The sequence below is a fragment of the Camellia sinensis genome, chromosome 1 (assembly GCF_055761805.1).
Source record: "Camellia sinensis isolate YWXY chromosome 1, ASM5576180v1, whole genome shotgun sequence".
NCBI lineage: Eukaryota > Viridiplantae > Streptophyta > Magnoliopsida > Ericales > Theaceae > Camellia > Camellia sinensis.
The window spans coordinates 167,811,793-167,836,454 of record NC_138961.1 but is presented as its reverse complement, the minus strand read 5'-3'; the positions used below and the strand labels follow the sequence as shown (position 1 = coordinate 167,836,454).

Genomic DNA, 24,662 nt, shown 5'->3' with positions numbered 1-24,662 from the left:
TGCCTCTTTACGATCTTCTGGCAGCTTTCCTTCTTTCAGGAATGCAACAATTGCATCCATCCAGCTTGGCCCTATGTCCACACACATTGCTTCCTGTTCTGTGCTCTTTGGTTCTATGCTCGAGCCCGACATATAGTCGATTATAATTGTCCTTGTTTTTCCAGTCTGCATTGAACTTGCCAGGTACGCCAACGCGTCGGCGTGGGTGTTGTCATCTCAGCTAACTTGGAGTAGTCGGTAGTTTTGAAATAGGGCTGCCAATCTGATGACCTCTTTTGCATATGCCGACATCCTTTCGTCCCTGGCTGCAAATTCACCTGTGGACTGGTTAACAATAACTTGTGAATCACAAAAAACTATTACCTCATCTGCTTTTGCTGCTGCTGCCAGTTTTAGCCCTGCAATTAATGCTTCGTATTCCGCTTCATTGTTTGAGGGCTTGAATCCCAAACAAATGGACTGTTCTATTATTTCTCCATCTGGAGATATCAACAGTACCCCTGCCCCCGCTCCTTGTCGGTTCGAACTTCCATCGACAAACAATCTGAATGAATCGCCGATGTAGATGCTGCAGGGTCTGAGTTTTTCCTTCCTTTGCTCTTTTGCCCTAGGCTGGGATTCTTTTTGCTTGCTGGGACAATGCTCATCCTGGCTCAACGGAGCCCGATGTTCAATGGTTTCGGGTGTGAATTCTGCCACGAAATCGGCCAAAACTTGGCCTTTAATTGCTGTTCTTGGCCTGAACTCCAGGTCATACTAGCCCAGGGCTACTGCCCATCTTGCTATCCTTCCTGTTAAGTCTCCTTGTTGCAACAAGGATTTCAGTGGGTGTTCTGTTAGGACTACAATCTTGTGCACCTGAAAGTAATGGTTCAACATCTTTGAAGCCATTACTAAGGCTAGCATTAATTTCTCTAGTGGTAGATACCTTGTTTCTGCATCGGCCAAGGTTTTACTAACATAATAAACAGCCTTTCACTCCCCTTTTTCTTCTCTGATTAGTACTGCACTTACTGCGTGTTCTGAAACCGCCAAGTACAAAAACAGTTCTTTCCCTGGTTTTGGATTGGAAAGAACCAGAGTTGTGGTCAAGTACTTCTTTAGGTCGGTTAAAGCGGCTTCGCATTCTTCTGTCCACAGAAAGTCTGTGGCTTTCTTCACCAGGTTGAGGAAGGGTCTGCATTTATCTGAGCTTCTGCTAATGAATCTGTTTAGGGTTGCGGCCCTTCCAGTAAGCATCTGAACCTGTTTTGCCGACGTCGGGCTCTACAGCTCTAGGATGGCCTTGATTTGGTCTGGGCTGGCCTCAATGCCCTTTCTCGTTACCAGATACCCTAAAAACTTACCTGATCCAACTCTAAACGCGCACTTTGATGCGTTGAGTCGCAGCCGGTATGTTTTGAGTATATCAAAGACTTCTTTTAGGTCGGCAAGATGACCCTTAGATTCCTTGGTCTTCACGACCATGTCATCGATGTAGACTTCTACCGTTTTGCCAATCAGGTGCTTGAACATTTTTGTTACTAACCTTTGGTAAGTTGCTCCGGCGTTTTTCAACCCAAAAGGCATTACCTTGTAACAGTATAGGCCTTTAGGGGTGATGAACGCGGTTTTCTCCTCGTCTGGAGGGTACATGGCAATCTGGTGGTACCCCTTGTATGCATCCAGAAAACTCATCCTTTCATGCCCTGAAGTAGTGTCTACGAGCTGGTCAATCTTGGGCAGAGGAAAGAGGAAAGCTATCTTTGGGGCAGGCTTTGTTGAGGCTGGTAAAGTCTACACAAACCCTCCATTTGCCGTTCTTCTTCTTCACCACTATTGTGTTGGATAGCCAAGTTGGGTAGTGAACTTCTCGGATGGCCCTGGCTTCCAGAAGTCTATCTACTTCTTCTTCTACTGCTTCGACGTACATCAACGTCGGTCTTCTGGCTCGTTGAATCACAGGTTTTGCCGACCTATCGACATTCAGTCTGTGGCAAGTGACCTCGGGGTCAATGCCAGGCATCTTGTAAAGTGTCCAGGCGAACACCTCAATGTTGGTTCTCAAAAAATCTTCCAGTTCTCTTTCCTCTTCTTCGGCTAAGCCTGAGCCGAGAAGAAAGAAGCGTTCTTCGTTGCCCTCCTGGACAAGGATTTTCTTTAGTGTCTCTTCACTCTTTTCAGTTGGCTCCTTTCCGACATCTTCTAGGACCTCCATGTCCTCGTCTTCAATCTCTGCCTCTTTTAGCTTTCGAATGCTGCAAGTAGTCTTCATTGCTGCCATGGAGCAAGTTTTTGCCTGCAGTTGATCTCCTCTGACTTCTTCAATCCCATGCTCTGTTGGGAACCGTAGTAGTTGATGCAGTGTTGAGGGAACTGCCCCCATTGCATGCAACCATGGTCTTCCCAAGATGATGTTATATGGCGAGGGTGTGTCAATCACCATAAATTCTGTCTTGATCTTTTTAGTACCAGCTTGTACTTCCACGCTTGCTGCGCCTAGTGGCCATGTCGGCGTTCCATTGAAGCCGACCATAGGGTTGCTGGTTTGTTCCAGGTCATCAGGGTGAAGGCCCAGCTCCTTGTAACATCTGACTTACATGATGTCACAAGAGCTGTCTTGATCTATCAGGATGCGTTTCACTTGGCATTCCCCAACCCGGAGGGATACTACCAAGGTATCATTATGCGAATGTTGGACCAACTCCAGGTCGGCTTCAGTGAAAGTTATCATCGGTCCTTGGCATTCTTCAGGCCGAGGTCTTTTGTATCCGACCTGGTTCACGTGTTGCAGGTGTTTTACTCTTTGGGTTTCTTCCCGAATGTCGCTTTCGTTCACCTTTGAGTGAATTACATTAACCACCCGTGGTCCTCCTGCCTGTGGTTGCTGTGCTGGGGAAGGCGGTGCTGCTGGTGCTTGAGGCAATCTTGCCTGTTCTTCTCTTGTCTCCTGAAATAGGGTTGATTTCGTATTTGGTCTAGGACTTTATGGATAGGGATTCGGAACACCGTCGTCACTGCCTGTTTACCCTTCAATTCTGTTTCTTGTTTGGTCGGCCCGTTGGTACCTCAGCCTCGCTTTGGCGAGCTGTTTCCCTTCTCCTGCTTTATCTCTTTGTTTCCCGACGTATCTTCCTCGGCTCTGGCGTACTTCTCAATTCTCGCCATGAGTTCCTCCATGCTTTTTGGCAATGTTTTTGCCAAAGACTTCCGTAATGGGCAGTCATCTTTCAGGCCGTTCTTGAAAGACACGACCGCCACTTCTTGGTTGCATTCGGGTATTCGATTGAACACCTCGTAGTACCTCTTTGCGTAGGCCCTAAGGCCTTCTTCCTTGATGATTCTTAAAGCCATCAGGGCGTCGACCCTCGAGGGCTGTAATTTGTTCGTTACAAACCTGGCCACAAACATCTCGGCCAGGCCTTCCCATGTCTTTACGCTTCCCTTCGGTAGTTTATAGAACTAATCAGAGGCAATTTCCCCAAAGGATGAGGGAAATACTTTGCAGAGCAACGGCTCGTTCCCATTGTATAATGCCATTGAGTTCAGGTATAGTCCAATATGAAAATTGGGATCTGACTTACCATCATAAATTTGGAACCTTAGCATTGAATCTCTTTGGTGCTTCAAATTTGTCCAGTTCCACCGAGAACGGTGTTCTCGGCTTAACTGGGGATGTCACCTCGGCTTCAATATTCTGCTGCCTCCTTTTGAGGTAATCCCTCAAGTCTTCCTTACTCTTACCTGGAGCTCAGTTATCTCTGGACTTCAATCTTTTTGGCACACTACTTTCGGCCTCGTGGTGGGCCCGTTTCGATCTTTCTCCATGGGTTGTGTCAAAGCAAAGTGCCTGCCCTTGAACATGCCGATGTTCTTTGGGCCCTGGATCCTTCATTCTTCGGGACTCTTCTTGCCTCGGCTCCTCTCGTCCGACTTCCCTAGAAGGTCGGTGTGAGTGCCTTCCACTCCTGGTGTGCTGAGGGGCTTCGGGGATTGCTTTCCTTCCTCCATTCTGGGTGTTAATTGTCGGCATCGGCGTATCTTGCAGCGGGTATGGTGGCTGCATAACATTGTTTTGCATCATGAAGTTGACCACTGACTGTAGGTCTGCCAACTTGTTTGCCAAGTCTTTTACTTCCGCATCTCTCCGTAGGCACCTATCCCTCCATACCTGAAGGTTATCTTCATTATAATACTTGCTTTGGTCTGTTCGCTTCGAAGTACCGCCCTCCTGGCCGACGTCTTTCTCTCCGTGACCCTGGTCATGATTTTCTGTACTGTGGTTGTCTTCTTCAACGTCAAGATCAATTGGTCTGCCACTCCTAGCAGGAGTGTCGCCCCCAATGTTTTCCCTCTGTCCGTCACTGGCCATCTATTCTTTTAAGATTCCCACAGACGGCGCCAAATTGTGTAGGTAATTTTCTGACCACACCGCCCGCCTAGTAATCAGCTGGAGAGCACCGGCAGAATAGATGGCTTCAATAGACCTGTAACAAAAAGAAAAGGCTCCGGCGGTGGCTCTTCCACCCGGGGGCACTCCGACGATCAAGTCAGTATATCTCTCAAAGATAATCAAGTGCTAAACTTACAAGCTTGAATATAAAACTGCGTACCTTAGACCTACGGGGGTGCCTCTCTTTTATAGTTTACTAAATCCAAGTCCCACTAGAAGTTTGACTTCTATGAACTCCAATTTAATGTCAACTTTGGACTCTTCAAGAGATAAAGATAAACTCCCTAAGAGCTTTATCCTTATCTTAGCAAAGTCTTCTCTTTACTCTAAGACTCTTGTCCCTTATCCGCTTATCTCAGATTCCGATATCTTCGGAGATCACCTCGGCCTTGCCTAGGTAACCTCGGCATAACTACCAGGACACGTGGCACCTCGGCTGACACGTCAGCATCACCATGCCACGTGTTGGTATTCAGAAAATACATCCACAAAGATGGTATGTGCATAAGCACATTATTTTATGAAATGACCAAATTACTCTCAAAAGTTCAGTGATTATTTGTTTGAAACAACTCTCTTCTAATTTGTTCAAATTATATTCTCAGAGTCCTCTCTCTCTCTCTCTCTCTCTCTCTCTCTCCCCCTTCAAATCCTAAAAAATCTTTTCTCTCTCTACCACCACCGTCACCTGCGGTGGTGAACACTTGATACGGTCATGAATCATACTGTCGCCGCCATGGTGCCGCGTCGATCGCCTTTACCGGATCCGTTAGCCATAGTTTTCTTCACCGTAGCAACAGCGAAAAACACTATCGAATTAGTCATCTCAGCCACCACTAGCATGAAACATGCTCTACTCCAACAGATCTGCCGCATTCTCTTCGATTTCATCTCCCTTATCTAACATGTGCGACAACTAGAGATCCCAGCCTAGTTCGGGAAGTTCCAAAAGCTATTCGTCGTCTAGTTTCGCAAATTCCTTATTTTTTTCTATCATGTAATTCCATGTATATCACGTTTCATTTATACAGAAACTTGTATTTTCTCATTAATTTCTAGCGGTGGATCCAAGAAAATGGGTATTTTTGTTTATTTTCTCGACTTCCAAACAATTAGTGTATTCAACTAACAAACAATTGAATTCTTGCCACCCTCTTTTGTCTTGTTCTTCTACACTAAGTTCATCATCCTCAATGCCTCCGATCTCTCTATTGACCGTCGATCTCTAGAAAGAACGAGATTGAACCCTAGATAATAAAATATGTTTAAAATTTAAACAGATAAAAAAATTTAAACAGATAAAAAATTGAACAGATAATAAAATTTGGACAAATATTTGAACTAATACAGAATAAAATTTGAACAGATGGGAAAAAAATTTAACATATAAGGAAAATATTTTTGAACAGGTAGGAAAAATTTTGAATAGATAAGGAAAATTTTTGAATAAATAGACAACGAAAGTCAACTGATAAAAAAAAGTTAACAGACAAATAAAGGGGGTAAAATTCAAAACAAAATGTCCTCTAAAATATTAACAAAATGACTTCTCATCAAACTATTTAACAAAATGGTGGACTTTTTGCAACCAACTACGCCTAGCCTAATTGACCACCATGCCTTCTTTAGAATTTAGTCCCAAAGAAGTCATGGATTCAATTCCTCTTAGGAATGTTGAATTAAGGGAGTGCAAATACTTATGTGTTTTGCCAAGGATGAGGAGATTTTCTGCCATATGTGCTAATCTAACAGCTAACAACTAATATTTACCCATCAAAAAAAAAAAAGGACTTTTCATAAGAAATATTCATTAGACTTAATACCTTATACACTCTTTATCTTGGACTTGTACTCTCATAATTTTTATTTACATCCCATTATAAACACACTTACACTTTCTATATATTTATAATTTTTTTCCTTTCTCTCACCTATATATTGGTTCCTCTAAATATTTTTCCCAACTTAATCGTATAGGTTTAAACCATAATCTAAAGCCCTACAAGCCATGAGCAGATTGGGATAACTTAGTGGGTCAAGTCCATCTCTAATAACTCGTGACCAATCATATCTATTACCACATGCCTTCAGTAACTGGAGTTCTTTCATAATGGATTAAAGAAAAGGAAAATGTTATGAATTTTAAATAATCTATCAAATTTTTTATTAAATTTTTTATATGGGTGTGAGACTCACACAAATTCATATTTGTGTCGATCCCACACCCATGTGAAAGGTTTGATAGAAAATTTGATAAATTATTTGGGATCTCTAGTATCACTCTAAAGAAAATCTTCATCCATGCTTCGTTTTTGTTTTAGAAAGCAATTTTAGAATTTTTTTTTTAAAAAAAAATGAAAACTAGTTTAATAAAAATGAATATCAAAAATATAATTTTAAAATTTCAAAAATTATTTCTAACCTCCCAAAATATAAAATTATGTAAAAATAATAATTGTTTTTTTAAATTTTTTTTACCAAATTAATTTTTATTCTTTTAAAAAAAATCTAAAATAAACATGGTCCTCATCTTTTATTTTAATTTATTAATAACATAATGTTTTCTTACTAACAAAAAAAATTTGCATATTTATTCTAAGCGGAAATTGTTGTTTAAAATTTATAAACATGTCCATAAATTGACTTAACTCATCCATATGCATGCATAAAATTATCTTGAACTTGTGAACACAACCAGATTTGGGGTCACTACTATGTTGTATGCATAACTGTTATGCATATTGTGAGGACTACTTCAAATCTTATTTTGATAATTTAAGTTATTTATTATAAAATATCGAATAGAATATATTTATAAAAAATCAAATTAATAAGATAAAATTACAATTCTCATATTTAAGATCTTTTATAGACAATTTTAACCTTATAGACACTACAACAAAAAACAGAAATGGCGACCAAAACATGAAATTTCGTCGCTGAAAGTGCATGAAATGGCGACTAAATTGGAATTTGTCGCCGAAAAGCAGGTTTTTAGCGACTAAAAGGGTTTAGTCGCCGAACAGCATGTTTTTAGCGACTAAAAGGAAGTTTTGCCGCCTAATATAGAGTTTTCAGCGACTAAAGTTTGTTGAGTAGCCAAAAGTCACGGTTTTTAGCGACTAAAATAATTTAGTAGCGAAAAGGTATGGTTTTGGCGACTAAAAACAGGTTTAGTCGCTGATTATAGCAGTTTTGCCGACTAAAAACAATTTAGTCACTGAAAGTGGGGGTTTTGCCGACGAAAATCCATTTTAGTTGCCCAACGTAGTGGTTTTGGCGACGAAATTTCTGTTTAGTCGCCAAAAGTGCTGATTTTTAACTGAGAACTTGTTTTTTTAGAGACAAATAAATAATTAGTAGCCCAAAATAATACAATTAGCGACTAAAAAATGGTTTTAGTCGCCAAAAGTCGCCTAATTTTTTTTTTAGTAAATAATTTATTTTTTGACAAAAATTATATTGAATTAAAAAAATTATATTTATAAATATTATTTTGTATTAATTGCGGTTAATATAGTATATAAATAATATATATTGCATATATGATCATGTGATGATGTACTGGCATAGTGGAGGGAGTGTTGTGCAAAGGGTTTGGCGTGTGCAAAGGGACGTCGCAAGTTCGAAACCTGTTGGGAGCAGCGGAGGCAAAAAAAAAAAATTTCTGAAAATACTTTCAGCGACTAAAGTGAATGGTCGCCAAAGGTATAAATAATAAAATAAAAATGAACTATTGGCGACTAACAGTTTAGTCGGCAAAGGTCCTATTTTAGTCGCCAAATGTCAAAATTTCACTTTTCCCGACTAAAAAGTTTAGTCGCCCGTGTTGTCGCCAATAAACGGTCGCGAATGCCTTTGGCGACTAAAACACTGTTAGTCGCCAATATATATGTCTTCAGCGACTAAAGATTTCGTTGCCTAGCAACTTGGTATGCGTTTATGGTGTGCGTTAAGTTGGACTATTTTTAACTTTTTGTCTATAAAGTTTTAAAATTTTATAACTTTTGTTGGATATATTTATTTTAGAAAATTTATTAGAAAATTCTTTTTCAAGTATTTGTATCCCCATTAGTCTATAAAATATTATTGTATTCCAACAGATGGTATTATTTTGAACATTTGATCCAACAAATCTTAATTCTCATATTTAAGTTATTTTATAGATATTTTTATCCTTATAAATATTTTTTAAACCCTTAAAAATTTGGTGATATAAACATTCACATTAAACAAATTTAACAGTGTGAATGTTCACATTATGAAATATTTATATTGTCAATGTGAATATTAATATGCGCTCTACCTTATTATTATTAGGAGTAGTTTGATAACTATGTCACCAAATAGAACTTATTGGAATATAAATAGATAGAAAGAAATTTATGAATAAATGCCTCATTTAGTTTTGATGAAATTTAAAATTTTAAAATTTATTTAACGAAATCTATCAAACATGATGTCACTACCGCACATCCTAAGGGACCATTAGAAGTTTATATGGTCGTTAAATTCAAGGCCTTTGAATTAGTAGTTATCAAAAAATTATCTCCAAACAACTGAGGTAGCTCTGTCTAATCTAATTAGTTTAATTAGCAGGAAATTGCACTTCATTGCAAAATTTTAAAAATAATTACAAATCAATCAATAAGTTAATTAATTTTAATAATTAAAGTTATAAGTTTTTGCATGATTTGTAAATATTTTGTAAAGGTAACCACTTGCAATTTTTTGTTGTTGCAGAGTGCTATTTGTGCACAAAAATTAAGGAAACGAAACTGCTACGTAGCTCGAATTGTCGAGCTCGAAATTGGCTCGAATCCAATTTCAGAAGCAGAGAAGGAGAAGAGGAAGAAGGAGAAGAGGAAGAAGGAGGAGGAGGACTGGATAGGGCATAATCACAGGGGGAGAAGAGAAGCAAGGAGGAGGAGGAGGAGGAGGAGGAGAAGGAGAAGGAAAGAGGAAGGGGAGGGGCTCGGCCGACGGCAGTGGTGCTGCGACGAAGGGGAGGGGCTCGGCGGGACCGGAGGCGACGGCGGTGGTGCTGCGACGATCGTTGGTGCTGCGACGAAGCGGAGGGGCTCGGCCGACGGCAGAAGCGGAGGGGCCCTCTATTCTCTTCATTCCCTCTTCCCCTCCTCTTTCTCTTCTCCTCTCTTCTTCCTCTCTTCTCTCCCTCTTTCTCCTCTGTTTTAGACCACCCAAAACGCCCAAAATGACATTCGAGCCAAGATTTTCGAGCTACGGCTCATTTTCCTTAAGGAAAATGCCCCGTAGCTCGATTTATTGAGGCTCGAGTGGCCCAAAAGTTGTTCTCTCTCCTATCATCTCTATCTCTGTTTTCTCTCCTCTCCATTCAAACACTCCAACCTCCTCTCTCTTTCTCTCTCTCTCTTTAGCCAGCACTGGTATCTCTCTCTCTTTCTCTTTGTCTCATGCCATCCCAATTTCCTTCTTATTATAACAATTCCCTTATTTTCCTTTGTTAGGGTGTTGCTGGGATTTCACTTGTGTTGACTTGCTATCATAGCCCACTTGTTCCCATACATTCTATGTGCAGCCAACAATCTTTCCTCTTCTTCCTCGCAGTAAGCCCTCTTGTTTATCCTTAGATCTAACTGGTTAAACCACCGCAATCTGCAACTCTTCCCTACAACCACAAAAAAAAATAAATAAATAAAAGAAAAGAAAAGATTAATGGGTTTTTTTCTTAGGACCCAAACAAGGAAAAGAAAATGAATTTGCGAACATAAATAATAGGAAGAGATAGATTAATTACTAGGTCTTCCTTGAAGTTTCTCAGCAATCAAGTTCCAATTTTGAGGATCATATTGGGTAACAAGTTCTTTGAGCTTGGAATTTTCATGAGGTCTCCAATGTCCTCTGGCACAAAGCATTGTGTAGCCAAATTTCTTCTCAATGCTATCTTCATCATCACCTTGGTCTAAATCAAGCCCATTTCTATCAATCCCACCAGAACCCATATTAGTCCCATCATCTATTCCCCTTCCTTCCTTCATTTGAGCAAAACTCAAAGGTTTGTTCTGAAATGGAGGATTCAGAATTTGATGATACCTATTTCTCTCTCCAAGATGTTTCATGGAGAGAGAAAGTTGACCGGGGGAGATGGAATCTAGGAGTTGATATCTCGGAACCCAGTGAGATCATGACCGCCATTACTGTTCATGTGTTGGAGATTCATTTGTAACAGAAAACCTAGATGAAAACAAGTGAGAAAATGGAGGGAAAAGATGAAGCTTTTTACAGAAACATGGTGTGTTTGGCAGCTGAGAAAATCGGAAACGAGTAGTGAAGCTGGGATTTCATTTGTGTTGCCTTCACCGTCGACCCTCCTCTGTGTTTCCTTCTCTTTGTCTCTTCCTCCATCTTCTCTCTTCGTCCCCTTTCTTCTCTCACTTCTCTGTTTCATGAAAAAAAAAAAAGGTTCCAAAATGACGTCATTTTGGAACCTTGAGCCATTCGAGCTACCTAGCAGAGTTGCAAAATTAAAAAGAAACAGTTCCGTACCAGCAGGCGAAATATTACATTCCTATATATGCGGTACAGAAAAGTTAAACAATCCATACTATAGATCAAACCAAATTGGCTCATAAACATGAGTAATAGATATCAACATTCACAAAAACAAATCAAATACGTAAATAGGACGAAGAACTATGTATATATATATACATATAGCCATCTCAGCACCAATTTCTAAGAACAAAACAAAACAACCAAGACTCTGAATCTTTAAAACAAAAAGGAAAACATTGAAGCTTCTCTACCCACAAATAACTAATAAATCCTACAGAATAACCAAACCTAGGTCTGACTAAAAAGAATATGAAGTGATTTCCATATCAGAAGCCCAAACATTGAGATTGTCCCTCATTAATTGCAAGATGAAGAGACTAGTTTCCTTGTATGACTTGTTTCCCAAACTGGCAAGCTTATCCATGTCTTCCTCATAGGCCTCCCTCGCCATGCTACACGCTTTCTCTGATGCACCTTCAATCTCCTAGCAGAAAACAGAGAAATTGAGTGCCAGACCCAGCCTCGTGGGAAGCGTTGGAGCGAGTTCAAAAACCGCAATTTCCTCTGCAGCCTTGTATGCCATGATGGTGTTCTCAGCAGCCTCTGTTCTCTCTGTTTCGACTTTGAATTCCGTCATGTATCGATAGCAATCCCCATTCGTCTTCAAGTAGAAGACTTTGGACTCGCTCTTCGATGCCGAGGGTATCAGATGCTTTTCCGGCAGATTCAAATCCCTATTGCAAATATGAGATAGTTCTGATTCGATCTTGGATTTGTAGTCGGTGACCAGTGCGACATGGTTGTTGTGGTTCTGTTCAGTTGAAGAGAGGGTCTGTCTGGCGGCACGAAGTGAGTCGATTACTTTCTTGGTGGCGGTGGAGAGGAGGTTACGCTCCTCGATTGTGAGTTCGCTGCCGGAGGAGGAAGAACTGACGATAAGCTTTTCCCTGAAGTTGACGGTATCCGTGTAGCGGTTAGCTTGTTGGGCGAGTTTGGCCATAAAGAAGCACTCGTATCTACTCATGTTTTCTGGTACAGCCATTGCCATTAAAAACTCCAAGGATTTAAGAGCAATAGAATGAGTTAAAACGACAGATAAGAAAAGAGAATAGAATAGAAGATAAGAGATTAAAAACTCGAAGGATTCATAGAGGGAGGTTTTCTGATTTTTGAAACTAAGTTGGAACTAGATTTTGGAAAGGAAAAATACGAAATTATTCAATAATTTCAGAGTACTACGTGTCCATACTCTCTAGTCAATTATCATTTAATATGCTTCTCATATTTGTCAATCACTCAACATAATACCTCACATATTCACCTTTACTGAATAATTGTTTAGGAAAAAAAAGTCTTTGGTCAGAATCTCAAGTAATAAGTCTACTCGGATTAGATTACTTTCCGCCTTATGGTCCACCTCTTACTTTTATTAGCGTCAGGATCCTCTAGAGTACAATGTCTAGAGTGATCTCCTAAAATAAACAATCCAATGGCCGAAATTGAAACTCACCAAAACGACGTCGTTTTGGTGAGTAAGTTTTTAAAAGAAAAAACAAAAAAAAAAACCAACTTTTCACTCATCGATCTCATCGATCTCCCTCTCCGATCCCCAACACCTCCGACTATCACTCAGTCCGACACCACCGAGTCCGATCATGGACCCCCTGATCAAACCCCCTTTTCAGCCGATTCAGATATATCTTCCAAACCCTCAACGAGTTCATTCGAGTACTGGGACGAAGACGAATTCGAAGGCCTCCCTGTACAACACCAACCTCCAAAAACCATGAATTTAACCGATTCCAAATCGAATTCGGATTCGAAAACTGAAAAAACTGTGAAGAACACTGCTAATGTTCAATGATCGTATCTAGCGGAGATTGCGTGCGGATGGTTCTTGATTATCTTTGTAATCAATTATTTCTATGGTAACAAAGAGGATGAGAACATTGCGTTGGCTTGGGCAACGAAATTTGCGACCAAAGACTCGATTTTCGACAAGAATTTTAGTCTTTTGGGGGTCGGTGATGAGGCTGACTCGCCATTGTTGTTGAAAGAAGGACAGAATGTGTTCAAATTTTATGCGAGCGGGGGCGATTTTGTCAGGGGTTGTTGGCGACAATGGAGCTCAAGAGCCGGCACGATTTCATTTCGAGATTGTTCAATATGGTTGTGCCTTGTAAAGATGAGATGACTTTTGAGGTTTATATGAATGATGAAGCAATGGATCAGGTGGTTCTTGCACTGGCAAAGAAGAAGGCCTCAAAAACAATGCACAAGGAAGTGAGGGATCTTCAGGGTTTCGCGAGTTTAGTTTCGCCGCCGAGTAATAGGAAGTGGGTTGTTGAGGATTTGGCTGTTATTTCAGATTTCTAGAGAGAGAAGATGGTCTGTCTGTGAACACACTGTGATTTTCCGAAATCGGCTTGCAGGGGTGAAAAGTTGGTCTTTTTTTTTTTTTTTTTTTTTTTTTTAAGAAAAACTTACTCACCAAAACGACGTCGTTTTGGTGAGTTTTAATTTCAGCCGTTAGATTGTTTACTTTAGGAGATCACTCTAGGCATTGTACTCTAGAGGATCCTAACGCCTTTTATTAATAACATAAGAAAATAAAAACATTATTTTTTATTTATTTATTCTTTGTTAAAGATAGTTTTCTTTCAACCGAACTCTTATTTCCTGTTTTTTGAATAGAAAAAATTGAAACTTATTAATTAGTCCTATTAATTATAATTATTTATTTATATGTTTTGACTGATAAATTTGTCATTATAAATTTATTCATAATAAAAAATAGGGACTAATAAATTTATCAATAAAATTTAATAAATAATAAGTTCTAAAAATAATACCTATGGGTAATATATCCTAAAAAATCACAAAATGATGCACTTTGGAGGCATCATTGCAACTCTATTACACAATTTAAAGTCTATTAAAATTATTATTCAATTCTATTTGGGTTAGAAATCTTAAATACTTTTGACAATTTGTGTATATGTTGTTGTTATTAAATCTTTATTTAATTTTTTTTTCATATTTTAAAATAAAAATTATAATTAATTTAATTATTTGTGTCTCTTTAACCTATTTAAGATTAGTAATTCAAATTTTATAACTAATTATTCACATAACTAGTAATACATAATTTATCATAACAAAAAAATGGACAAATTATACTCGCGTCTCTATAACTTTTTGTATCATTTTGGTCCTTATATTTTTAAATTATTCAATTTTAACTCTAAATTTTAAATTTAGTCTCATTTTGATCCAATTAATAATTTGTGTTATATTTTTTTGATGAAAAATTGTACATGACTTGTTTTCAGGGATAAAATAGTAATAAACTTTCCCTAAGATCTGTTTCTATTTCACTATACACAGAGAGAGAGAGAGAGAGAGAGAGAGAAGAGAAGAGAAGAAAAAAGAAAAGTGTAGTGATCGGGTAGAAGAGAAAGAAAGAGACATCGGGAGGCTGAGAGAGAGAGAGAGAGAAAGAGGGAGTGGGGAAAAAGTTGCATTTGGACTGGACGAAGAAGGGTGAAGGAGGTTGTAGCAGGGTTGCGGGAGGTAGATGAAGGTCGTGGCTGGGTTGAGAGAGGGGGTCAGAACTGAGTTTAAGAAAGGGGTTCGCGATTGGGTTGGAGAAAGATGAGGTGAATCAGGGCTAGGGTGGGAAATAGTGGTGCTCCAGTTGACTCAAGTTATCTCATTAACTGAGTTGACTCATTAATAAACTTTCCCTAAGATCTGGAGATTGAGAATAAGACAACGAAATCTTGTTGGAAGAGCGAGATTACGATCGTCCAGACAGATGCGAAATCAATAACAACAATAACGAAAGTAGTTTTGTTAGAGATTGGGAAGAAGGCGACGAGGGTTGCTAGTGGCGAGGTTCCTAATCGTACAAATCTGGACGTGGAGATGAAGATTTGAGATTATATATTTCATTTTTTTATTTTTGAAACTGAGATGTGTTCAAATAGATTAAAAATAGTTATGTTTTGCATGGGCTATTTCGATTAAAACAGTTAAAAAGAGAAAATAAATTAAAAAATTAATAAAATAAAATGTCAAATTTAAATTATAATTATAATTATTTTTTTTTTACAAAAGTAAAAAAATAAAAAAAAAATTAATTTCAAATGAATCTTTTTAACTTTATGTTAAAATAGTTCAAAAAATAAAAATAAAAATAAAAAGTCAACACAGAGTGTGTACCTGACAATTTTTATTAATAACCTTAACATAAGTTATTGGTTGGATCTATGGGGAACCAAATTTAAAATTTATGAATAAATTAAACAAAATGAAAATGCAGAAATCAAAATAACATAAGGCGTAAAATATAGAGATTATTGATTTAATTTGTCTAAGATAAAGTTAAACAACGTGATACATAAATATAAGAGTAATGTTATGGTACATCACCTTAAAAATGTGTGTACTATATACAAGTTATTATATTTATAGGATTAATTATTGTAAATATCATAATTCAATCTCATAAGAGATACCTGAGAAGAAAAAAAAGAAGTTATAATTTAACACCATATAAAGTATAATTAAAAATTTTATTAGTCAGAACCAAAATAATATTATTAGTAATACTACAATAATATGTATAACTAAGTCATAACATTTCGATAGGTCATAATTGAGGACTAAAGTGCACTATAGAAATTTTCATATAAATATATATATTTATTTATAAAAGTATATATTGTATAGAACAGCTTGTGGGTAGCTTAGGCTTTAAGAACTTTTCCCAAATCTAACGCATATTATAATTGGGCTTAAAAATCGAGTGCTCTGCCAATAAAATCTAAATTTAGAATTTTTTTTTTTGATTTAAAAATTTAGGCGCTAAAATAGTAGGTTTATAATGACATCATTTTATGAAATGACCAAATTACCCTCAAAAGTTAAGTGATTATTTGTTTAAAACAACACTCTTCTTATCTGCTCAAATTATATTCTTACGGTCTCTTTTCTCTCTCTCTCTCTCCCTCATTCAAATCCTAAGAAATCTCCTCTCTCTCTATCACCACCGTCGCCCGCAGTGGTGAACACCAAATACGGTCATGAATCCTACTGTCGTCGTTATGGTGCAGCGTCGATTCCCTCTACCGAATCCGTCGCTGTATTTTTCTTCACCGTATCTCAGCCACCACTAGCATGAAACATCCTCTACTCCAACCATTTCGCCGTCTTCTCTTCGATTTCATCTTCTTCATCTAACATGTGCGACAACCGATGATCTGAGCCTAGTTCGAGTTGAGTTAGGCTTCCGTCGTTGTTCCGATCGAAGGATCGGAACATTTCTCGGAGCTCCGAAAGTTGTTCGTCATCTAGTTTCACAGATTCTTTGTTCATTTTCTATCATGTAATTCTATGTGTATCGCGTTTCATTTATACAGAAACTTGTATTTTCTCATCAATTTCTGGTGGTGGATCCAAGAAAATGAAGTATTTATGTTTATTTTCTCAATTTCCAAACAGTTAGTGTATTCAACCAACAAACAATTGAATTCGTGCCACCCTCTTTCGTCTTATTCTACCACACTACGTTCATCATCCTCGATGCCTCTAATCTCTCTATTGACCACCAATCTCCAGGGAGAACGAGATTGAACCCTAGATCTAGTCCCTCTCTCTCTCTTCCTTATTACTAGTTGAGTTCTATTTTTTATTTTTATTTATTTTTTTAATACAAAATTTTGACCTGATTAAAACTATATCAAGATTTGTTGTACTGGCAATCTAATGTTGTTTTTGTCATTTTAATTTTGGATTGAAGAATAAATCTGTGGATTTATTGTTCTGTTGAACATGTTCATCATCATGTTTGTTCTGCTCGTGGTGGTGGTGTCATTGGTGTTTTTGATGATGATCAAAATCAAACAGATAATTTTTGTTTTTGTATTTGTATTGAACAATTAAGGATGAGAGAGATAGAAAGAGAAGAAAGATTTGAATAGATAATAAAATATGTTTAAAATTTAAACAAATAAAAAAATTAAATAGATAAAAAAATTAAACAGATAAAAAAAATTAAAAAGATAGTTTTAAAAAGATAAGTGAAAAAAATTGAACAGATAATAAAATTTGGACAGATATTTGAACTAATAAAGGATAAAATTTGAACAGATAGGAAAATAATTTAATAGGTAAGGAAAATTTTGAATAGATAAGGAAAAATTTTGAACAGATAGGAAAAAAATTTGAACAGATAGTCAATGAAAGTCAACTGATAAAAAAAAAATCAACAGACAAATTAATGAATAAATTAGAAACAAAATGTCCTCTAAAATTAATAAAAAGACTTTTTGCTAAACTATTTAACCAATGGTAGACTTTTCGTCAATAAAAAATATTCATTAAACCTAATGCCTTATATATTTTTTACCTTAGACTTTTTAACATCTATCTCTTAAAAATCTGAGATAATTACATTCAGGTGTGAAAAAGAAAAAAAAATTACTAACATATGAAGGGGTGCAAGTAACATTGGCACCTCATGACCTTTTATTTATACCTTATTATAAATACACTTACACTTTTTATATATTTATAATTTTTTTCTCCTCTCCTACCTATATATAATTCGCTTTAAATATTTTTCCCAACTGTATAGGTTTAAACCATAATCTAAAGCCCCATAAGAGCATCTCCAATGGTTGTTGCTATATTGTCATTGTTATTGCTATAATTTGGCAATAAATAATGTTATTTTGCAAAATTATAGCAATGGTGCTCCAATGGTCATTTGCTATTTTGGCAAATCCCAACCAACTTTGTCTCCAAATTTGTAGGTGTTGTTTGGATATAAGTTTTTTTGTGATTTTATTTTTGTTTTTTTTTTTTTTTTGTCTTTTGTGACTTTTTTTTAACAATTTGTAAAAAAAATTATATATTTATATTATTCCCGACTAGACAAATATAAAAAATTAAAAAAAAAATTAAAAATTGGAAAAATAAATAAATAAATATATTTTATCTTTTTATTGCATTCATTTGAAAAAATATATTTATTTTCTCATTGTACTTTGTTGAAAAAATTAAATTATACTAAACTTTTTTGCTACATTATACATTGCAAAAATAATATTACATTCTCTTGTAGAAAATACTAAAAAATAAAAGCAAATATGAAATTTCATTACAAAATAAAAATATGAGGACCACTTGGGGAAAATTTCATTACATTGTCCCGTAATTATTCATCAGGAGGCAGAGGGAAATAGTAATTTGGGCTACTAACATTTGAAGACCACTTAGAGAAAATCTCATTTTTTCGCGTTGTGTAATAGGCTTTCGCCTGAGGGTCCAAATGAGAATTGTCTGTAGTCATTATTATATATTCTTCCTTTTTCATCTCATGTTCATGTCTCTTGATCTCAAAGTCATGTTCATCTCAAGTTCTTTCATCTCCTGCAGTGCTTGAATCCTTTTTTCTTCTCTTTCATCTTTTTTCTTTTCCTTCTCAGCAAGGTACTGCTTAAATGTGTCCAATTGTGTGCTCATTTTTTGAACTTCAGCTTGAGCGACTTGATTTTTCCGAAATAATTCTTTTGCTGCTTTCCTACCCATAAGCCTTTTACCTTTTGTAGAAACACTGCCCTCACCAACAGTTGGATTGTTATCAACACTTGGACTGGTGTCATCTTCAAGAGAAATGCAGTTATCCATAGGAGAATCGGGGGCTGAATTAGGAGAAAACGGTGTATGTATTCTTGACTTCACCGTGTTCATAGGAGTTACATCTTGCCACCTAATATTGTTTTGCAAGATTGGCCAACAATGTTCAAAAAGAAAATGTTTGTTTTCATCTTGATGGTATAACAGTTTTGCTTGAAGCATCTACATCAATAAAATATTAAATTAATTAATTAGTTAATTTTTATGTAAGACAAAATAAAATAAAAAAAACTAACATAATAAATAGAAATGAAATCTTACTATATCAACTTGTGACGCCCCACTTGGATGTAGATTTTCGACTTGCGCTATACACCCACGAAATTTGTTGCAACATTTCATGATTACACCCCATCGAAATGAGATAGACACTTGTATTCTTGAGTGATCATTCTGCAATGAACAATAATTTTCAAAAATTCTTTCCCAAAAATGAGCATGCGATTGCGAATTTTCAACAATTGGGTCTTCAGTAATGTGACACAAAGCTTTACAAATTGCCATATCTTCTTCAGTAGTGAATGATTTTCCTCTCTTTGTTTTTGATGAACCTTCCATAGTGATTGGCCGAAAAAACTAAAATATGACCGTTTGGAAAAAAGAGATGAGAAAAGAAATGTGCTGTGAAGGAAATTAAGATTGTGGTTTCTATTTATAAAAATGCAAAATATGATCGTTTGGAAAAAAAAAATATTACCGTTAATTTATAGCTATTTTTTTTTTTTTTTTTTGGAGGGGTTTTTTTCAGGCCAAAAGAGCACAAAGGCTCTTTTGCCTTCCCAAGGTAAATCACCACCATCCACGTAGATGATTTCCAACGGATGAGATGGATATCCAGAATGATCCAACCCTTTACATCTCCCTCTTACTCTCACTTCTCTCTATAATCATCTTCCTCTCTTTATCATCAAGATAGACACTTCAATCTCTGTTCTCCGTCTCTATCTACCCCTGCACCCCTTTCTTGATTTCACTCATCTCTCTCTCTCTCTCTCTCCCTCTCTCCTACAACCCAGATCTTTGTCTCCAAATCTCACAAACCCACCTCAATCGATCATCCATGTCTCCAAATCTCGCAAATCTACCTCAATCGATCATCCATGTCTCGGACTCGTTAGTTAAAGAGGAGTCTCTGAATATGATCGACCTTGGTTCTGAAGAATTTGGGTAATTAGTCTTTGGATTTGATCTATTTTTATGCTTGTTTTTGTGATTTAAAGTTGTTTTTGTTTTGTTCTTAGTTTTTTTGTTGGTGGGTTTTCGGTGGTAGGTGTTCTCATTACAGGATGAGATGCAAAATCAGAGCCCCCTGTTGTGATAAGATCTTTGATTTTAGACATTGCCATAATGAAGCCAAGGTCTGTTTCTCTCTCTTAATTTAGGTGGGCCCAACTCCACAGTTTGATCCACAAAATTAAGAATTTGACACCCAAATGATGAACACAAACCAGATCATCCGAAGAACAAAGAAGATTCAGGTATTTTTTTTTCCTTCACTGTTTTGATTTTATAATTTTTTTTTAATTGTTTGTGAAATTGATGGTGAAATTGGTGAAATTGGTTTTGATTTGTGAAATTGGTGAAATTGATGAAATTGATTTTAATTAATTTTCTGTGTTGATGAAATTAATTGTTTGGAAACTGCTTCAAATTGGTGAATTTTTTTAAAATTATTTTCTTTTTTTGAATTTTCAAAATTGTTGGGTGAATTTTGGAAATTTGGAAATTATTGGGTGAATATTGTTTGGAAATTTGGAAAGGATGATGAAACTGTGTAGTATGAATATTGAACTGTGTTTGGAAAGGATGGTGAAAAAGGGAGAGAGGGAAGGAGGAGGTTAGTTGAAGGTGACTCGGCACCTTTGGTAGCTGCCAAAGCTTGTGCCATATTTGACACAGGTTTTGGCATTTGCCAAAGATAGCAGCGGCTAAAAGTTGCCATTGGAGTTGTCTTTCTATCCACTACTGTCATAATTTGGCAATAGCAGCTCCAATGGCACACCATTGGAGATGCTCTAAGCCATGAGCATATTGGGAGTGGGCCGGTCCATCTCTCATAACTTTTGACCAATCATAGATTATTACATGACTTCGGTAACGGGGCCACCCTTGAGTTTTTGGGACCTAAAGCGAAATAATTTTTTAAGACCTTTAACATATTCATAAAAAATAAAAATAAAAATCATCCTTTTTGGTTTAGAATTTTCAAAAATAATTATTTGAGTTTGCAATTCATTTTTTTTTTGTATATTTTTTTGTATTTGGCAACTTTTTTTTTATTTTTAAAAGTACAAATATTATAGTTTTTAAGTATATCTAAATTAGACGTATCTACAAACTAAATAAATAAAATTGCATAAAACATTTTAAAAAACCACTAAAAAACACATAATTTGGCCATAAAAAGAGAAGAAAAAAAAATAGGCCCCACAGGCATACATATATTTTATATTTTATTTTTTTAATTGGGCTAACAACTAACACTTATAAATATTTTTTAACTGGATTTTTTATGAATTGAGCCAAGTAGAACTTTTGAGGCATTTTAAAATGACCTAAATTAATTAAACAAAATTGGGCCATTTTGATTTTTTTATATAGTACAAGATAACGAATTTGGAGGCCTTTTTTGGGCCTAATTATTGGGGCCCTAGGCACAGGCCACACTGGCCTTAGCTCAGGACCGGCCCTGTTTGGTAATTGGAGTTATTTAATAATGGATTAAGGAAAATCCTCATTCATATTTAGTTTGTGTTTTACAAACCAATTTCAGATTTTTTTTTTTTTGAAAACTAGTTTAATAAAAAATAAATATCAAAAATATAATTTTAAAATTTTAAAAATTATTTCTAACATCCCAAAATAAAATTATATAAAAATAATAAGTGTTTTTGTTTAATTTTTTTATCAAATTATGTTGTATTCTTTTAAAAAGAATCTAAAATGAATTTCTAAAAATCAAACTAAAAATGGTCCTCATCTTTTATTTTATTTTATTTTATTAATAACATAATTTTTTCTTACGAACAAAAGAAATTGCATATTTATTCAAAGCGGAAATTGTTGTTTAAAATTTATTAACATGTTCATAAATTGGCTTAACTCATTCATATGCATGCATAAAATTATCTTGTACTTGTCGACGCATAATCGGATTTGCGGTCACTACTATGTTGTATGCATAACAGTCATGACTGTTATGCATATTGTCAGGCCGACTTTGATTTTTTTTTTTTTTTAATAATTTAAGTCATTCATTCATTATTTATTTATTTATTATTGAATATCGAGTAAGATATATTTGTAAAAAATTAAATTAATAAGATAAAATCAAAATTCTCATATTTAAGATTTTTTATAGACAATTTAACCTTGTAGATATTTTTTCAACCCTAGCAACTTGGTATACGATTATGGTGTGAGTTAATTTGAACTATATTTTACTTTTTGTACATAAAATTTTAAAATTTTATAACTTTTGTTATATATATTTATTTTAGAAAATTTATTAAAAAATCTTCTTTCAAATACTTGTATCCTAATTAGTTTATAAGATATTCTTGTATTCCAATATATTGTATTATTTTGAACATTTGATCTACCAAATCCTAATTCTCATATTTAAGGTATTTTATTGATAACTTTACTCTTACAAATATTTTTTAAACCCTTAAAATTTTGGTGATATGAACATTCACATTTAAAAAAAAATTGATGGTGTGAATGTTCAAATGTGAACATTAATATGCGCTCCACCTTATTATTATTAGGAATAGTTTGATAAATATGTCACCTATAGGAGTTATTGGAACATAAAAGATGAAAATGAATTTATAAATAAATGCCTCATTTATTTTTGATGAAATTTAAAATTTTAAAATTTATTTAACGAAATCTATCAAATAAGATGTCACTATCGGACACCCTAAGGGGCCATTAGAAGTTTGTATGGTTGTTAAATTCAAGGCTTTTGAATTAGTAATTATGAAAAAATTATCTCCAAACAACTGAGGTAGCTCTGTCCAATCTGATTAGTTTAATTAGGGGGAAATTTCAGTTCATTGCAAATTTTAAAAAATAATTACAAATCAATGAAAAAATTAATTAATTTTAATAATTAAAATTATAAGTTTTTGCATGATTTGTAAATATTTTGTGAAAGTAACCACTTGCAATTTTTTGTTGTTGCAGAGTGCTATTTGTGCACCAAAATTAAAAAGAAACAGTAAAATTGGCTCATAAACATGAGTAGTAGATATCAACATTCACAAAAACAATGAAATACGTAAATACGACGAAGAACTAAATATATATATACATATAACCATCTCTGTAACAATTTCTAAGAACAAAACCTAGGCCTGACTAACAAGAATATTTAAGTGATTTCCATATCAGAAGCCCAACGATTGAGATTGTCCCTCATTAGTTGCAAGATGAGGAGACTAGTTTCCTTGTATGACTTGTTTCCCAAACTGTCAAGCTTAGCCATGGCTTCCTCATAGGCCTCCCTCGCCATGCTACGCGCTTTCTCTGATGCACCTTCAATCTCCTAGCAGAAAACAGAGAAATTGAGTGCCAGACCCAGCCTCGTGGGAAGGGTTGGAGCGAGTTCAGAAACCGCAATTGCCTCCGCAGCCTTGTATGCCATGATGGTGTTCTCAGAAGCCTCTGTTCTCTCTGTTCCGACTTTGAATTCCGTCATGTATAGATAATAATCCCCCTTCATCTTCAAGTAGAAGACTTTAGACTCGCTGTCATAAGCCGAGGGTATCAGATGCTTTTCCAGCAGATTCAAAACCCTATTGCAGATATGAGAGAGTTCTGATTCGATCTTGGATTTGTAGTCGGTGACGAGTGCGACATGGTTGTTGTGGTTCTGTTCAGTTGAAGAGAGGGCCCGCCAGGCGGCACGAAGTGAGTCCATCACTTTCTTGGTGGCGGTGGAGAGGAGATTACGCTCCTCGATTGTGAGTTCGCTGCCGGAGGAGGAGGTAGAACCGATGATGAGCTTTTTCCATGAAGTTGACGGTATCTTTGTAGCGGTTGGCTGGGCAAGTTTGGCCATATAGAATCACTCGTATCTGCTCATGTTTCCTGGTACACCCATTGCCATTAAGAACTCCACGGATTCAATAGCTATAGAATGGCTTAAAAAGAAAAGAAAAGAAAAGAAATGTGAAGCCAGAGAGAGGAATGGGTCTTTAATTTACAGCGGAAGGTTTATTGATTTTGGAAACTTAAGCTGGAATTGAATTTGGAAAGGGAAAAAACTCTCAAGTCCTAAGTCTACTTGGATTGGATTACTTTCCTAATGGACGCTAGGCTCGACCGCCCTATGGTCATCACACTTCCCATAACATAAAAAAAAAAGATATAATAATATAATAATACAGTAAGTAATGTTAGGTATCATGAAAAATATTTGTTTATGATCATTTTCATGAAGCATTTTTTATAATGTCTAGCATTTTCCTAATGCAATTATTAGTAGAATATTTACGCAAGTGTACTTTCATTGCTTTGTTTTTTTCTAATTTATTTTTTTGTGTTAATTTGTAAAATACCATTTTGAAAAACATCATACATTCAACTAATGTGTAAATTTTGTGTAAAAATTTGAAAAAAGTAATAAATTTTTTGTTTGAAATTATAAAAGAATTAAGGTTATATGTTCACTAATGTTCTTTTTTATTTTGTATTTCAAATCGTTCTAACCCGCTCAAATAGTTAATTTCAAAATATTTAATGTCTTTGGGACGAGATCTGTAACCACTTTGTTCTGATTTGTAGGATTATTTGTCAAACAAATATTGGGAATGTTTTATTCTTAGAAAGAAAACTAAAAATACTTAAATTTTAAAATGCGTGTGGATTTAAAATTGTTGTGTTGTGAATCGCATTTGAAACGAATTTGAGACACATATTACTGTTAAATATTACTGTTTACGTCAATTTCGATGGTAATCATTTTTTTTATAAAGAATTT

At 35.6% G+C, this 24,662-nt stretch overlaps 3 pseudogenes across 1 annotated transcript; 1 reads left to right on the top strand and 2 right to left on the bottom strand.

Annotated features, from left to right (window-relative positions):
* Positions 1–5,147: 5,147 nt before the first annotated feature.
* Positions 5,148–13,364, top strand: LOC145820655 (uncharacterized protein At5g49945 pseudogene; annotated as a pseudogene).
* On the bottom strand, positions 11,268–12,102 carry LOC145790829 (14-3-3 protein 1 pseudogene; annotated as a pseudogene).
* A 9,591-nt stretch (positions 13,365–22,955) lies between the features above and the next one.
* On the bottom strand, positions 22,956–24,153 carry LOC114302277 (14-3-3 protein 1 pseudogene; annotated as a pseudogene). Its single transcript, XR_014328902.1, has one exon. The product of XR_014328902.1 is annotated as a 14-3-3 protein 1 pseudogene (transcript).
* Between the last annotated feature and the right edge of the window lie 509 nt (positions 24,154–24,662).